General features: G+C 42.6%; 2 pseudogenes; one reads left to right on the top strand and one right to left on the bottom strand.

Annotated features, from left to right (window-relative positions):
* Positions 1–7,792: 7,792 nt before the first annotated feature.
* LOC147937510 (uncharacterized) lies at positions 7,793–11,569 on the bottom strand (annotated as a pseudogene).
* A 1,827-nt stretch (positions 11,570–13,396) lies between these two features.
* On the top strand, positions 13,397–13,819 carry LOC109131532 (defensin-like protein 8 pseudogene; annotated as a pseudogene).
* The last annotated feature ends 382 nt before the right edge of the window (positions 13,820–14,201 follow it).

Genomic DNA, 14,201 nt, shown 5'->3' with positions numbered 1-14,201 from the left:
ACCTATCAATGCCAGACAACAACCAATCGAGTCCCTAGAACTTCCTCCTCTTCATTGCCTTGATTCCACGATCACACTTTGCCTTTACCTGCACCACAAACACAAATTGCAATGCATGAGTATTTTATAAACACTCAGTAAGGCAATACTCCCATGTACTGGGCTATACACACAAGCAATAGAGACATCTCTAACCATCAACCAACAATCAACAATCAACAATAACAAACCAGGACTCTGCATCGACCGACACCAAGCATGCATCGACCGACACCAGTTGGGTTTGCGTCGACCGACACATGATTTGCATCGACCGATGCAAGGTTCACTTGCATCGACCGATACTCCCATTGCATCGACCGACACATGCTCGACATAGCACGAAAACCCTAGGTTTTACGCGCCGTCCTCGCACTTGCATCGACCGATGCACATGCCAAGCATCGTTTTCCCTAGAAACTTCTTGCTGGATCTTCGTTCCTACAACCACAAAACTCGATCCCAAGCCACAAGAAAGTTTCCTAACGTCCCAAATAAAAATCTAACAAGCCTAACAACACATAACAAGCAAATCAGAGAGATCTCCAGCTTAGATAAGTCATGTTCATGCACTTACCTTTGCCAAGACGATTCTGAACCTCAAATAAGCAAGAAAACACTTCCAGGAAGCTCTTACAATGATCCCAGCTACAGATCTCCACAGAAACAGCCTCAAACTCCCAAAATCTCACCAAGAACACTTAGAACTCTTTTTTTCTCTCTTCCTTTCTCTCAAAAACGGCTAAACTCGCCTAATGAGACAAAAACTTGAGTCAAGGGTTTTCCTAACCCAAAACGCAGCATTTAACTTAAACTCGTCCGCAGAAAACCAACCTTGCATCAACCCAAACTTGCATCGACCAATGCAAACCCTAAACCGGGATTTCGGTTTGCGGATGTTACAGAGATGGGGGTTCTCTTTGTACCAAGATCTCGATGGTGATGACCCGAGGATAAGACGGTATGGCTCGAAGACGGGGGTGTAAGAGTGAGATCAGTATGGCTCGAAGACAAGAGTTCTGAGAGTGAGATTGTTATGGCTCAAAGTTTGCGACCTAAGAGTAGATGAGTTGGGAACAAAAGTGTCAAGGACGTTTGGATAATCATAATAATCAGATGCAGGTTTGGAGATTGATGGGGGTTCAATCTTTGATTTCCCCTTTGGTCTTGACCGGGAGGGTTTGGATTGTGATGGTTGGGGGCCAAAGATGGGCTGACAAGTGGGGTCAATTTGTGGTGTGTTCCATTGGGACGGTGGTGGAGGCGTTTAGCCGATAGGCTGTGGTGGTTTTAGATTCTAGGATGAATCTATTGTTAGAAGGAGAAAATTGTAATCCCCATGTCCCGAAAAATATGAAATATTGGAGTTTATATCAGGAAATAGAGTGAAGTCGGTCTAATTTCTGATTGGTTTACTAAGCTAGTCGAGTTGTTAATTAAACCAAAAGATGGTTTAATTAGTTTAGGTTTAGATACCTGGTTTAATAAAATTAAACCAATAACCCTATTTTTCTTTATGAGGATGACGCCTCCTTCACCTTTGTTATTTTCATTTTTGGTATGTGAGAAAGGGAGAGCTCTTGGTCGTTGAGGGTGGAAGAGAGGAAGAAGGAGAGTTAGATTGGCCTTAGAGTGAAGGCAAAAGAAGCAGGTTTTAAGGTTTTTGAATGATTCCACTGCTCAAATTGTAGCCAAAGGTAATTATTTTTAGTAGAGTTGTACATAAGCCTTTTATCTAAATTCTTCATTTTCCGGATTTGGATTTGAGTTAATAATCGAGGAGATATCTGCAGTTTTGTGAGGTGATTCGTCTCAGACGCGAACTTAGACCAGCGAAGATTGTAATTCCGGTCTTGTCTCTTATCTGATCGGGACGAGATCTTGGGGAATGCTCTATGACGTCAAGGGGTAGATTTCCACTAGAGGGATTTGGAAGTTAACGGTTGGGTTTAGTTTTAAGGTTTTGTCTTTGAGAATGAAGGTTTCTGTCAGTTTTGCTTTGAACTCGTTTTGGTCATGTGGCGTGTTGTAGGGTGTTTCTGGGATGTTTCAGACACGAATTGAGTCTCTCATGGTTTTGTTTTAATGTTTGAATGACCTTGTTAAGGTGTGTGTGTGACCATGACCTTGTTAAGGTTGTATGACTTGTTTTGTGTGATGATGTGTAGTTGTTGTGAATGTGTTATTGGGTGTTATATTTAATGTCTGGTTTGTTATTTTCTATCATTGGTTGTACTCTTGATTTGTTTGTGTGTGTATAACTAATAGATAGAAGGATCACCTCACTGGATATTTCGGGTAATACTCACGAATCCAATTATGTTTGTGGTGCAGGTAATGTGTAGCGTCGAATCATGGCGATGAGGAGGAGGATAATACAGGGTCTTGGTTGTTGTATTGTGGTTATGTTATTATTGTTGGAACCTGGTTAGTAGCATGCTAGGTTGATGGTTATGTTAGGTTTATATGTTTCCGCTGTGCATATTAATGGTTGGTTTATGTTAATTGGATGTTGGTTTAGTGTTTAGGTTGTAATTAAATATTATAAGATATTTAGTTATTATTAAAAAACAGGTCGGATTGTTTCAGGTTGGTAGTAGAGCTCTTATGGTTTTAGAACGGGTTAATGGATAGTTTAAAGCGGTTTAGGGAATTTAATTGGTTGAATTACTTTCCCTGGTGCTTGTAACACCCTGACCATCTCCACCAACCCATGGGCCCACCTCGCTTAGTTGGTCCCACGTCTTCTTACTAGGCCCGTGAGTCCATCCATATCTGATGGTCGGTTTGCTACGTTGGGAAAGCTTTAAAGACTTGTTTTCCGTCCCTACAAATCACCACATGAACTTTCCCAATGTTTTGTCCTCTCTCGCAAAACTGGATCAGACTTCACCTACCTGACGCAAATTAGTGCCTCAGAAGAGATTACAACCCAAGAAATCAAGCAAAATGTGTCTATCTCTAATATATCCCGAGTCTCTAGGAACCATACTCTGAACAGAAGTTAGATGTCTCTCTTAAATATTGAGCTCCACATTGGTCGAAATTTTTTGCCAGGCTAGTTGGCTGCAAAAAGACAGATAATTAAATGACGACCTCAATGGAGATCAAAATATTATAGTTGGAATATATATTATGGAAGATTTATACCATTACATGACCTCCAGTAAGGGGTTGCAATCATGCCCTAGCTCAGAATTTATAATCTAAATTTTTATATGTACATCATATTTAATGTTAATTTTGTATTTAAATGAAAAGAATTTTAAAATGTGTTTTTATTTATAGTACCAACAAACATATGCTAAAATGTGTTTTTATAATTATAGAGATGAGTTTGGCGGATAAAATATGCAAGACACAGAGCGACCATTTCTCAGATGTGTGCTTGAGCAATTACAATTGTGCCATCATCTGCCAACTATTTGAGGAATTTGAAGACGGTCACTGCGAATTCGACGGAGCCTTCCGTCGTTGTTTATGCTCCAAACCCTGTTAAAGATCATCATAATATTATCAAAAAGCAGTTGTATTTTGGACTTCCACTTTAATAATTGCTATGTCATTGTTGGAGAATATATATATATATATATATATCTTGAATAACAAACATTCTTTGTTAAATTTGTTTTCTTTATCTTCTACGTTCAGAGTAATTTGTTCTTGAAAATAACTAAAAATATGATAAAACTACTATAAATTAATTAAAAAGTCATTTAAACATTAAAATAAACCTTTTCTTTAATTTAAAGCAATGTTATCTTCAAAATAAAAGCTTATATAGATGCTTTCTTAGACTAACTTGTCGTGTTTAAATTATTACAAAGTAAAAACTGAGGATTGATTTACCTTCCATGATAAACATATAGAAATTTTGGCGATACATCATTTTACAACATCTTTTGCAATTCGTCAAAATCGAATTCAATGACACATCATATTCAAATAATCATGTACTGGTTACGCATAATATATACTTCATTTTTTGGTCATCAACGTATTACATAGCTAAAAGCATAGATAAATGTAACACATCTGCATTAATCAAAATTAGAAACATAATTAGGCTAACCACTTCCATGCCAAGTGAATTGGCTAAGGCTTCACCAAACTGACGTAAATTTGTGCCTCAAAAGAGATTCCAACCCGAGAAATCAAGAAAAAATATGTCTATCTCCACTATATCCAAGTCTCTTGGAACCATATTTTCAACAGAAGTTGGATGTCTCTCTTAATTACTGAGCTCCACATTGGTCGAAATTTTTTGGCGGACTAGTTGGCTGGAAAAAGACAAATAAGTAAATGAGAATTGAAATGATACAGTTGGGATGTACATTATGGAAGATTTGTACCATTATGTGGCCTCGATTCAGGGATTGAAAGCAAGCTCTAGCTCATAATTTATAATCTAGATTTTTATATGCATATCATATTTGATGTTAATTTTGTATTTAAAAGAAAAGAAAGAAAAAAAAAAGAGAAATAAATCTGGTTAAATAAATATTCAAAGGAAACACTAATTCAAAGCACAAGATAATAGAAGAATCTACTTTAATTAGAGTAATATCATAAGATAATATATAATAATAATTTCATGTGAATTATGTTTATTAAAATACTGAAATACATTTTGGGAATATATGGCATATGTGATAATAAGACAAAATAAATATTAGAATGCTTTCTATCTTACATCTATTTCTAGCTTAAGATATTTTGCTATAAAAAATATGTTTCTTAGATATAATAACATACTTCAATCAAATGAAATAGATAATGATGTATTAAAAGTTCTTTTTAGAAAACACACGTCAAAAAGAGGAATATCTATCATAGGTTAATTTTTAAGAGTTTGTTATCAACTGAAAGGACCGACTTTTTTTTTAAATAATAAATAATAAATATAATATAGTAAATAAACTAAAATTAGTGGTCCTATATCCACTAGCCACCTAACCACAATCACAATCATCAGCGGAATAACCAATCTCAATATCCAATAAATATCCAATAATATAACCAATAAATATAACATTAACAATATCCAATAATCAAATAACAGGAAACATAGAACCAGCAACCTAGTAATGTTCTAATGACCCAACTCTAGCAACCTAGCAATACCAGACAACATCAAACCGAGTCCCTAAAACATCCTCCTCTTCATTGCCTTGATTCCACGATCACACTTTGCCTTTACCTGCACCACAAACACATATTGAGATGCATGAGTATTTGATAAACACTCAGTGAGGCAATCTTCCCATCTGCTGGGCTATACACACAAGCAACAGTGATTCCAAGTTCCAAAAAATCAACAAAACAAAGCACACAAACCAGGAAAACGAACATCAACTCGCTGGAAGGGAGGTGTCGACCGACACCAGCCAAGTGTCGATCGACACTGGCTCTTGGTGTTGACCGACACTACCCCACAGTGTCGATCGATACTTGCTTCACTGGTGTCGATCGACACTCCCTCTGCAACCACGATCCGCTCGAAGCCGAGAGTCAAATCTCGCTCCCAAACTCCACCCAATCGTCCAATACTCGAAACCCAAGCCTTATACATCCGTAGAAACCTGTAGCAACCAATCCCAGGAAGAAAAACACACAAACAAGCAAAAACAAGGAATCAAAGGCTTAGATAAGCCATGGTCATGCACTCACCTCTTTGCAGGAAGTTTCTTACCAACAATGGACGAATCCACACTCTCAGCAAGCTTCCCACACGATCCTAGCCTTGAATCCTTACTCCCACAGCAAGATCTCTCCCACAAAGCTTTGAAATCTCACAAACTCTCTCTAGAACCTCAAGAACTAACTCTCTCTTTTGTTTTTCTCTAAAAGCGGCGAAACAACACAAAAACACGACCCTAGGTCGTTTTCCCCCTTTTACAAATCGGTACAATGGTTTCCTTAAACCAAACCGGCCAAAATCGACGATTGAATCAATTTGATAGAACCAGAAAAACAATGGTGTCGACCGACACCCCCTTGGTGTCGATCGACACCCTCACCCAAAACGCACAATTTGGTTTGCGGGTGTTACAATTCTCCCCCACCAATCTAGATTCATCCTCGAATCTCGAACGACCATCAGCCAAGGACTCCCGTGCAACCGTCTCCACGGCCCGCACTCTTTGACCGATCTACAGAAGGTCACCTTTAGGCGGTAGACTCACGCTCCAGGCGTCATTTGCTCTCGACTTTTGGACTTTCCTTTACTCATAGGCCTAAACCTTGAGTTTTTATTGGCTCCTCATCAGACCTAAGTCTGCATGCCAAATGTTGGCTCCTCATCGGGCCTAAGCCCGCATGCCATAATATATATAAGGAAATATCCAAACTTGTCTCTTGGGTTGCCACCCTACAGCGCACCCCAGGATTGTCATCCGAAGTTGATATACCAACCATATTCCCAAGCCACAAAGTTTCAGAATATGGCAGTAATAGGAGAACCTAAGTCCTCCAAGAGTCGCGAGCAAACAATTCTGAACACGTCTGAGTCCTGTCCCTATCCAGGTTTCCTTCCTGTGGCTCGCGTAAAACATCTCAATGTCCTACTAACCACATATCCCCTTACTGGAATACCTCATGACCACACAAGAGTCATATACATGCCACAAGGGCCGCCACAAAGGCCAAACAAATGTCCTAAACAGGACCACCACCAAGGTTAAACAAATGTCCTAAACAGAACCGCCACCAAGGCCAAACAAATGTCCTAACCAGGACCGCCACCAAAGCCACTCGTCCTGAAGAACCGTCACAAAGACCATCTGCCCCGAAGGACCGCCTAAACAGGCACTCTGGCTAAACAGCCCGCCACAAAGGCCACACAATTGGCTAAACAGCCCGCCACAAAGGCCACACAATGGCGAAACAGCCGCCACAAAGGCCACACACGGCTAAACAGCCCGCCACAAAGGCCACACAATGTCTAAAAAGACCGTCACACACGGGCACACTGACTCGAAAGTCCGCCACTAAGGCCCCAAAAGCCCCTCCTAGGCTCTCCACCGCTAAAATGGACAAATTCCATATTTAGCACTTTCCATTTTTTGAAACTTCTATTTTAGGAAACTTTCCTCCAAAACCCTGCCCCACGGAAACTTTGTACCCCGAGCACCACCTCATCTTGTTACTGAGTCGCACAACCAACCACCCCAAGCGACCGAGTAAACAAGAGAGATAGGCTGGAATACTCCATTCCTGCTCCAGCCACGAATTACATATGGGACCAGGCTAGACAAGCTCAAGTCGCGGCTTGCTTCTCATACCACTTCTTGAACCTTGCCTTCATCTTCGCCTCAGGCTCCCAAGTATGCTCCTTAACACCATCACAGTCCCAAAGGAGTCTCATCAAGGAAATCTTCTTCTTCCGAACCTTGCCTTCATCTTTGCCTCACTGGTCTCGCCTCCACAGTCATGTTAGGCTGAAGATCCTCAGGAATCTTAGCCAACACCTGCTCACCCTCACGGAGACACTTCCGCAACATAGACACATGGAAAACCTTATGGAACGCATGCATAACCTCAGGTAACTCCAGCCTATATGCTACCGGTCCCACCCGCTCAATAACTCTGAACGGACCCATGTACCTCAGACTCAACTTAGTCTCTGACAATGACCTGTTCGGACCCTGCAACATGGCCATATTAAGATACACTCTGTCTCCTACCTGAAACTCAAGATCTCTCCTCTTCCTATCAGCATAACTCCTCTGCCTATCCTGAGCCTCCTGCATGTTCAGCTTGAGAACCCGAATCTTCTCTGAGGTCTCCTGAACACACACATCCTCAGCAAATCCTCTAGCGTCTGGATCGTCCTCTCTGACTGTCCATCTGTCTGGGGATGATAAGCTGTACTCATATGCACCTTAGTGCCCATCTCTGCCTAAAATGCCCTCCAGAACACCGAAGTGAACTTAGAATCCCTATCAGACACAATGCTCGCTGGCACCCCATGGCCAGAAAATGTGCTGACTTAGAAACAATACACCGCTGCTCCATCAGTCTTCTTCATGGCCAGAAAATGTGGTGACTTAGTCAACCGGTCCACAATGACCCAAATAGCATCAAAGGTCCGTGAACTGGCAATCCTACCACAAAATCCATAGTGATCATATCCCACTTCCACTCAGGAATGGGTAGACTCTTCAGTAAACCGCCAGGAACCTGATGCTCAGCCTTCACTAGCTGACACACATCACACCTCGAGACCCAACTAGCTACATCCTTCTTCATCCCGACCTAGTGATAGTACCTCTTGAGATCACGGTACATCTTAGTCGCTCCTGGATGAATAGAAAACCTGTTCACATGAGCCTCTCTCAGGATCTCCAGTCTCAACTCCTCATCCTGGGGCACACAAACCCGACTGTGCACCAAGATAGTACCATTATCTGAGACCTGATACTCTGAATACACATCCTTTGAGGCATTCACCAGCCCCAAATCCTTCTCCTGAGCAAACTGCACCCTACTCAGAAGATCTGCTCTATCAACTGCTTCCAAACCCAACGGTTTCTGTGAAACAGCACACAAGCTCAAAGCATTGATCTCTCCTACCAGAGACTCCATCTCCTGCTACTGAGCCGAAGCTACCCTCTTCCGACTCAGAGCATCTGCAACCGTGTTAGCCTTACCAGAGTGATAGGCTATCTCCAAAACATAATCCGCCACAAGCTCCATCCATCGCCTCTGTCTCAAATTCAGCTCAGGCTGAGTGAATATATACTTCAAGCTCTTATGATCTGTAAACACCTGTACCTTTGCACCATAAAGATAAGATCTCCAAATCTTCAGGGCAAAAACTACAGCAGCCATCTCCAAATCATGAGTAGGATAGTTGCCCTCATGCTTCCGCAACTGCCGCGAAGCATAAGCAATCACCTTCCCATGCTGCATCAATACACACCCCAAACCAACTCTAGATGCATCAGTATAAACCACATAGGGTTCTCCCTGCTCAGGCAAAGCCAACACTGGCGTAGTAGTCAACATCTCCTTAAGGCTTCCAAAGCCCTCCTCACACTCCTGTGACCAAGCAAATGGAACATCCTTCCTTGTCAACTTAGTCATAGGGCATGCTCTACTTGCAAAACCCTGCACAAACCTCCTGTAGTAACCTGCCAACCCAAGGAAACTCCTGATCTCTGTGGCATTCTGCGGTCTAGGCCAATCCCTGATAGCCTGGATCTTCTCCGGATCCACAGAAACCCCCTCTGCAGAAACAATATGACCCAGAAAACCCATCTCACGCTGCCAAAAACTACACTTGCTCAACTTGGCAAACAACTTCTGCTCCCGCAGCTTCTCCAGAACTGCCCTCAAATGAATTGTATGCTCCTCAGGACTCTTAGAATAAACCAGGATATCGTCGATGAAAATGATGATAGACACGTCCAGAAACTCCTGAAACACGCTGTTCATCAATCTCATAAACGCTGCTGGCGCGTTAGTCAACCCGCAAGGCATCACCACAAACTCATAATGCCCATACCTCGTCTTGAAAGCAGTCTTCCTCACATCTGCCTCATCTATCGGTATCTGATGATAACCCGACGCTAGATCTACCTTAGAGAACCAAGTAGCACCTCTCAACTGATCCAACAACTCATCAATCATGGGAAGAAGGTACTTGTTCTTCATAGTGACCCAGTTCAAACCCCGATAATCAATGCACAACCTAAAACTCCCATCCTTCTTCTTCACAAACAACACCGGCCCTCCCCACGGTGATACACTAGGATGGATGAATCCCTTACTCAACAAATCCTCTAGCTGCTTCTTCAGCTCTACCATATCTGCTGGAGCCATTCTGTAAGGAGCCTTGGATAACGGCGTCGTCCCTGGTTCCAGTTCAATAGTAAAAGGATCCGACCGAGATGGTGGTAATCCCTGCAATGACTGAAACACATCCTCAAACTCCTCCACTACCGGTATACCGCTAACCGTAGACTTCCCCACTGACTCTGGCATAGATATAGTAACCAAATAAGCCTCACGGCCCTTCTCGATCATCTTCCCAGCCTGAATGGCTGAGATCACGAGACTCCCCGAAGTCGGTCTAATACCCTAAAAAACCAACTTCCCTACTGGACGCTCAAACTCCACTCTACCTCGATGGCAATCCAAATGCACCATATACCGATGCAACCAATCCATCCCAAGAATAACATCATACAACTCCACTGGACTGATAAGCAAATCCGCTGGCCACGACTCTCCTGCGATCTGAATATCAACTCCTCTAGCTCTTCCAATAACTCTCAAGAACTTGCCTCCCGCAACTCTGACAACTCATGTACGCTCTCCGGGATCCCCTCTTATCCCCGCGCTCTCTGCTCACTCCGGAGTAATGAAGCTGTGAGAAGCTCCAGAATCAAACATAACATGGGACTTAAACCCGCCCACCAACAAGGTCCCTACACAGGAAAAATATAAAATCTGAACCTACTAAAATTCACAAAGTTTAAGTACCAGAAATTATAACTGTGATCGCCCCGGCACTGGTTCCACCAGTCTCTACAGTCGTGTAAACCCGTGGCGCCTACTCAATCCGTGCCACCTACTGACCTCAAGGCTGCACCTGCTGCAACGCTGCCACTGCCACCGGCTGCAACTTGGGACACATGGGCCTGATATGCCCTGGCTCCCTGCAATGATAGCATACACGAGCCGCTACCGTCAGGGCATTCCTCTTGGGACAACTAGCAACCTTGTGATCCTTGCTCCCATAACTGAAGCAACTCGCACAACTCGGCCTCTGCGTAGCCTCCCACCTCCTCTTGGTTCCCTGTGCAGGCCTACCGCCCCTGCTATAACCACCCTGCTGCTGAGCCCTACTAGGCTGAACTGCTGGACTAGCCGCCACTGACTGTGCCCGGATATCCTCCTAAATCTCTGCTGCAGTCTCAACCAGCTCTGCACGCGTAGCATAACTCCGCCCTCTACAGTGAACTCTCAAATCATCACGTAGAACCCTCAAAAACCTCTTGATCTGAGCCTCCTCAGACTCCATAGCCCGACCCCCATAACAAAGAAGTCGACTGAACTCTAAGTCCAGCTCCCGCATTGACCGTGTCCCCTGAGACAATTGAAGGAACTGCACCTCCAACCGATCCAATGCCTCTCTAGGAAAATACTTGCGGTTGAACTCCAAGATGAAGTCAGCCCAAGTCATCTCCCTCTGCACTCTCCTAGCAGCCACTGATCTCCACCACACCTGAGCCTCACCACTCAAATGGTTGACCCCTATGTCCACCCAAAACTCCTCAGGACATCTCAGAGTATGGAAGTTACGTTCCACACTTGTCCTCCACGCATCCGCAACAGTAGGGTCTGTACCACCCAAAAACAGCTCAGTACCAAGACGCGTCATCTCCTTGAGCATAGACAAATAACGTCCATGTGCTCCCACATCCGCAACCACTGGCTGCCGCTCCTCCGCCACCACTGGTGGCACTACCTGAGCCTAAGGAGGTACCACTGGTGGTAACCGCTCTAACACCTGTGCTAGCATAGCCGCAAAGTCAACACCATGGACTCCACCCGCTGGGACTCCCACACCCGGGACCCTAGCATCACCGGCCACTGGAGCATCAACACCGCCCCCTCCGGCCACACTCACAGAATCCCCTGGAACACCCTGCGACTCGCCAACACCCTCATTTGTCACACTCTGGTCCTCGGTCTCACTAACCTCTGGGACTCTGCCCCTACCGCAACCACGTCCGCGTCCACGACCACGTCTCTGTCCACGACCACGACCAGCAACAGTACCATCTCTAGCCATCTGCACTACCATGAACAGAAGACTAAGCAAACAATTACTATTAAAACAGAGAAACATAAACTCACCGTGGAATCACACAGTCGGCTCGAAGAGGATTTTCTAGGACTCCATGCCACACACAATTGACTAACTCACATAACGAATTAAGATATGCAATCCCAAACATCACAACAGAAACCTAGTGAACCCAAACCTAGAACTGTAAGGGCTCTGATACCAAAATGAAAGGACTGACCTTTTTAAAAAAAAATAATAAATAATAAATATAATATAGTAAATAAACTACAACCAGTGGTCCCATATCCACTAGCCACCTAACCATAATCACAATCATCAGCGGAATAACCAATCTCAATATCCAATAATATAACCATAAATATAACATCAACAATATCAAATAATCAAATAACAGGAAACATAGAACCAGCAACCTAGCAATGTTCTAATTATCCAACTCTAGCAACCTAGGAATGCCAGACAACATCAAACCGAGTCCCTAGAACAACCTCCTCTTCATTGCCTTGATTCCACGATCACACTTTGCCTTTACCTGCACCACAAACACATAATGAGATGCATGAGTATTTGATAAACACTCAGTGAGGCAATCCTCCCATCTACTGGGCTATACACATAAGCAACAGTGATTCCAAGTTCCAAACAATCAACAAAACAAAGCACACAAACCAGGAAAACGAACATCAACTCGCTGGAAGGGAGGTGTCGACCGACATCAGCCAAGTGTCGATCGACACTGGCTCTTCGTGTCGACCGACACTACCCCACAGTGTCGATTGATGCCTTCTTCACTGGTGTTGACCGACACCAAGTGGTGTCGATCGACACTCCCTCTGCAACCGCGATCCGCTCGAAGCCGAGAGTCGAATCTCGCTCCCAAACTCCACCAAATCGTCTAATACTCAAAACCCAAGCCTTATACATCCGTAGGAACATGTAGCAACCAATCCCAGCAAGAAAAACACACAAACAAGCAACAAACAAGCAAGAACAAGGGATCAAAGGCTTAGATAAGCCATGGTCATGCACTCACCTCTTTGCAGGAAGTTTCTTACCAACAATGGACGAATCCACACTCTCAGCAAGCTTCCCACACGATCCTAGCCTTGAATCCTTACTCCCACAGCAAGATCTCTCCCACAAAGCTTTGAAATCTCACAAACTCTCTCTAGAACCTCAAGAACCAACTCTCTCTTTTGTTTTTTTTTCTAAAAGCGGCGAAACAACACAAAAACACGACCCTAGGTCGTTTTCCCCCTTTTACAACTCGGTTCAATGGTTTCCTTAAACCAAACCTGCCAAAATTGACGATTGAATCAATTCGATCGAACCAGAAAAATAATGGTGTCGACCGACACCCCTTTGGTGTCGATCAACACCCTCATCCAAAACGCACAATTTGGTTTGCGGATGTTACATCAACAAATTTAAAATACTATGGAAGATAATGAGTCCTTATTTCCTATATATATATATAGTGCCACCAACAACGCTTATTCTGCCTACACAACACTAAATTATTTCTAACAATCTCACTAGAATATTCATTCTCTCTCACTCCAAAAATGAAGCTCTCTAACCGTGTTCTTTCAGCTTTTCTCTTGATCTCTTTTATCTTTATTGCTGCCACTATAGGTTCAATACTCATGTCATGTTATAGTTTCTAAATTATCATACATACATATATGTGAATTTAGGTGTTATATCATAATGAGTATACATTTTTATTATAGACATTAATTACTAAGTACTAACACACATATGCTCAAATGTGTTTTTATATTTATAGAGATGGGTTTGGCGGACAAAATATGCAAGACACGCAGCGATCGTTTCTCAGGTGTGTGCTTTAGCAGTAACAATTGTGCCATCATCTGCCAACTATTCGAGCAATTTGAAGGCGGTCAATGCGAATTCGACGGAGCTTTCCGTCGTTGTTTATGCACCAAAGCCTATTAAAGACCGTCATAATATTATCAAGAACGAGTTGTCTTTCAGACTTCTCTCTTTAATAATTGCTATGTGGTTATTGGAGAATATATCTTGAATTACAGACACTTTTTTTAAATTTGTGTTTTTTATTTTCTACCTTCGGATTTATTTTTTCTTGAAACAAATTAAAAATAATAAAATTACTATAAAATTACTATAAATTAATTAAAATATTCATTTAAACATTAAAATAAACTTTTGTTTTTATTTTTGTCAATGTTATATTCAAAATAAAAGCTTATATAGATGCTTTCTTAGACTAACTCGTCTTGTTTAAATTATTACAATGTTAAAACTGAGGATCGATTTACCTTACATGATAAACATATAGAAAATTTGGTGATACAAC

Source organism: Camelina sativa, chromosome 9 (assembly GCF_030686135.1).
Source record: "Camelina sativa cultivar CO46 ecotype springtype chromosome 9, ASM3068613v1".
Classification (NCBI taxonomy): domain Eukaryota; kingdom Viridiplantae; phylum Streptophyta; class Magnoliopsida; order Brassicales; family Brassicaceae; genus Camelina; species Camelina sativa.
Note: the sequence above shows the minus strand (reverse complement) of the source record. Positions and strands in the feature narration are given on the sequence as shown.